This window comes from Penaeus vannamei, chromosome 8 (genome assembly GCF_042767895.1).
Source record: "Penaeus vannamei isolate JL-2024 chromosome 8, ASM4276789v1, whole genome shotgun sequence".
NCBI classification, from domain to species: domain Eukaryota; kingdom Metazoa; phylum Arthropoda; class Malacostraca; order Decapoda; family Penaeidae; genus Penaeus; species Penaeus vannamei.
Genome location: NC_091556.1, coordinates 25,366,524 through 25,371,523, shown reverse-complemented (window position 1 = coordinate 25,371,523; position 5,000 = coordinate 25,366,524).

Sequence of the window (5,000 nt, the reverse complement as noted above, 5' to 3'; positions counted from 1 at the left end):
AAGAAAAGCACCTGCGTTAACTTTAATTATACCTCAAGTAAATGCCTTCGCGCAACTCCGCTGTTACGTAACCAGTGACTGTCTACAGGTGTGTCAATTAAAAAAAAAGAAAAGAAAGAATTTCATAACTAAATTACACAACTGTAAGCTAGTTCAGTATTTACGATCCCCTTTGTTATGTGCGCTTTTCACTAACACCCCATGTAACAGCAAGAAAGAAGGAGACAAATGCCAAAGGAAAAGTGGAAGATGGAGGAAAAGGCGAGCGAGGCAGGGAGGAAGGGAGGAAGAGGGTGAAGCAAAAATAAAGAGCAATAAGTGCAACTGGGAGGAGACATCTCCGGCCACATATCAATGATGGCAAACGACTCGGATTGCTTTTCGTTCTTATTGCCTCAGCGAGCCTTAAAGTCATGAAAGTCAGAAGGGCAAGATGGATTTTGATTAGAAAAACTATTTTAGTGTCTTTTATTAGTAATCTTGAGCTATTTCCCAACAGTGTAGAACATGCCAGTGTTTTTTTTTATGAATGCCATTTCTGATATATGTCATATAACGAACAAGTATAGCAACGTGTAGGAATAATTATCTAGAAAATACCATACAATGATATCCAATAATTTTACTAAAACATTGAAAATAATATGCATATGTCTATCTTCCATAAGAACGTCTAGTAAAATTTGTAAGATGCACCTCAAACGTATATTTTTTTCTCTTCAGAGGCTGCAATTCTATGATAAAACAAGGGCTTCCATCTGCTCTTTACAGATTACGGCCGATATCGATAAGTGCTTTGCTGTCTTCCATAATACCTTGTCATTCTGTTTTGTAACTCCTGTGTTTAAACTTTGTTTCTGTGTGTTCTATTCTTTCATTTTTAGTTTAGTGTCACGTATTTTGTCAACGGTGACATACAGAGAGAATCCTGATCCTGATCGGTTTTCCTTTAGTCTCAAGGAAGGCAACTTAAAGCGAAGGATGTATAAACCTAGAAATCGCATCGAAACGCATCGGGAGGGTTTGAATTCCTCTCGCCCCGATCGCCTTGGGTCTTCCTCTCTCCGCCACGGCCGCTGGACACAGGCAGCCCTGACACACTGTATTCTGTTTGGACGAAATCTAATTCTGCGAAATACAAATCTTGAACTGTTTCGGTTCCTTAATCCTTTTCTGTATTATACAAGAATGTGTGTGTGTGTGTGTGTGTGTGTGTGTGTGTGTGTGTGCGTGCGTGTGTGTGTGTGTGTATGGTGAGTGTGGGTGTTTTACTACATACATACGTACATCTTGCCGTTGAATTATAACATCTTTGTTTATCTTCTCTCGCTGAATATCTTAGTTTACTTATTATCATTCTAATGACCTGCTCTCATGATGACCTGCTCTCGCTTCTTATTCCACAGTACTTCACCTATCCTCTGCCGACCTCAACAGGCCTACAACCGGAACAGTGACAAATGACTTAAGAGTACGTCAACCAAACCCTCATTGCTGTTATTCTGATGTCTTTGAGTATAAATATGCCTTGTTTATATCCAAGCTGATTTTGAAACACTATGTAATCGCTGTTATTGTTGATATTCAAACGTTTTATGTCTCATGAATACTTAGCAATTCTGTCTCCTAACCCAAAATGTACGTTGTAAAAACATGTCCAGTTTATGAGAACCATACACAGTATTTAAGGTATTCCTTGTTCTCCATCACGAAACACATGTGGTCATATGTTTCTGAATTTGTTCATTCATATTCTTTCATGTTTTCCATTGCGAAATGTTCAACAGCGAAGTTTATTCGGACCAATTTCTGAGCATTCAAGAGACCATCCCAGGCTTGGCAGGACGCACTCCCTCCAGGTCGTCTCCGCCTTGCCTCTCTGAAGCAGCCGCCATTCTCCCGCAGGAATCAAGTCTAGAATCTACGACAGCTTTAACTCCACCTCCTCAAGAACCTAACCAATACCTTAGCCATCTTCCGAGGCGGGTTAAGCGTCCTCCCCGCTTCATCATAGTGGTGTCAGCTTGGTGGTGATAATAATGATGACGGCGATGATAATAATGATAATCATAGATACTAATAATGATAATGATACTTGATGATTATAATAATAATATCAATGATAATGATAATAATAATGATGACGATAATAATAATATCCAATATAATTATAGTAACAATAATAATGATAGTCATGAACACGGTCTATTATTTATAGTATTGTTAATATTATTATCATTATCATTACTGTCGTTGTTATTGCTATCATCGTGATTATTCATTATTATTATTATCATCATCGTAATTATCATTATCATCAGCAGCAGCATGATTATCATTATGAATATCATCATTTTGATTGTTAACCATCATAATCTAAATCATTTTTATTGATATCATTAACAATGATGATTATCAATATCATCATAATAGTAGTTATGTTGATAATGATAATGAAAGTAATGATAATAAAAATGATAATAATAATAATAATAATAATAATAATAATAATAATAATAATAATAATCATAATAATCATAATCATAATAATCATAGTAATAATAATAATGATAATAGTAATAATAATAATGATAATAATCATAATAATCATAATGATAATAATGATAATAATAATAATAATAAAGAAAGTAGGAAAAGTAGAAAAAAACAGAATAATAACAACAAGAACAACAACAACAAAAATAACAACAATATCTCACCAACCATTAGAAAGACTAAAGAAACGGCAAAGAAAATCTGATTGCGTTGCCGCAGCAGTATCTGTTGCCATGTCTATACATCTGTTGCCTCTCGCCGCTCAGCATAGCCTCACGCGCCCGCCACGTGTCTCTTTTGCGCGACAGACTCTGCTGCTCTTCTCTGTGAATGCCTTTGTTATATATATATAGCGCTGCGACGAAGGCCTCTTATGAGAGCTGTGGGAAAAAGACGATGATAGGAATTTTAGAAATGGATACCTTACGTTTGGGTGAAACGGAAAAACACATGTGTTATATGACTAAGGTTTATTGTTGTGATGCAAGATGGTATTGTCGTTTTAGGATTTTTTTTTTCTTGTCAGTAAATCGAGGTCGCTAATAGTTCAGAGAAGAATAAATCTATGTGTGTTTGTGTGTGTGTGCGTGCATGCGTGCGTGTCCCAGCGTGTGTGTGTTTGTGTTTATATATATATATATATATATATATATATATATATATATATATATATATATATATATATATATGTGTGTGTGTGTGTGTGTGTGTGTGTGTGTGTGTGTGTGTGTGTGTGTGTGTGTGTGTGTGTGTGTGTGTGTGTGTGTGTGTGTGTATGGGTGTGTGTGTGTATGTGTGTGTGTATACATACATACGTACATACATATATATAAATATATATATATATATATATATATATATATATATATATATATATATATATATATATATATATGTGTGTGTGTGTGTGTGTGTGTGTGTGTGTGTGTGTGAGTGTGTGTGTGTGTGTGTATATATATACATATATATATATATATATATATATATGTATATATTAATTTATATGTATATATATACATATATATATGTATACATATATATATATAATTATATATATGTATATTCATATATATATATATATATATATATATATATATATATATATATATATATATATATATATATGCATATGTATATATGTATATATAAGAATGTATATCTCATATTACGGAGAGTTCGCCTTGCCAGCCGTGAGAAAAGGAGGCCAGGGAAGAATGCCTACTCCGCTGCACTGATCTTCTCGCAGACTAAAGATATCGGTGAAGCCAACATGATTATTTTCACAGATGTAAACCCTCAACTGAAACATGTGCATAGCATACTAATTGTCAGAACATATAACAATGATCTAGTTTTCGATTTGTCAGTTTATGTAATAGCAATGAAAGCCACTCTCCGCCGCAGGCTGTTTCCCTGCTCTCGTCGGATCGTCGAGCGCGAGGTCCTGACGAGTCATCGCCATCACCTTCGGCACAGGCGTCTCTCAGGGGTCGAATTCCCTTGCGCAGGCTAATTATAACCGCGGTGATGATTTTGATAGCTGACATGGTCATGACGCTAATCGTAATATTGATAACAGTACAAAAAAAAAAATGTAAACAAGATAATTTAGTGCTTATGATGATAACAATAAAAAAAGGAATGATGATGGTGATGGTTGCAATAACAACAGCAATAGTATCCCTAACTAAACAGTTAACGACAATGATGATACCCATTATATATGAATTCAGACAATACTAATGGTTGAAATGCGACGTTGGAGCGATAGTTATAAAGATTTTGACATTGAATGTAATAATGCTGATCATAATACGAAAAATAATGATAATGATACAGTTCAGTTCAAATAACAAATGCAAAGTTAATCCATCGAAATATTAGTAATCTCCTCAACATCAATATTGATGATAGTAATTTTGATAATGATGTCAGGAATGATGATAGTGATAGCAATGATAATAATAATACTGATAATGATGATAAGATCAACCACATTCGCTGCGACAAATATAGCAAAGGAAGATGTATTCGAAACCGGTGAAGTACATCTTTAGTATTGTGGAGATATTAATTCTCATCCAAACCTTTTCTATAAATGGGGATAAAGGTAATGACAATGATGATCATAGTATCAATAATAAGGATAATTATTGTATCAAAAATAATAGTAATAACAATGATGATAATGATGATAATAATAGTAGTAATAATAATAATAATATTGGCAATCATAACGTTATTGATAATAATTATAATGATAATAATAATGATGATTATGATAATAACATTAACAATAATAATGATAATAACAGAGATAATGAAAATAATAATGATAATAACAGAGATAATGAAAATAATAATGATAATAACAGAGATAATGAAAATAATAATGATAATAACAGAGATAATGAAAATAATAATGATAATAATAACAACAGTAA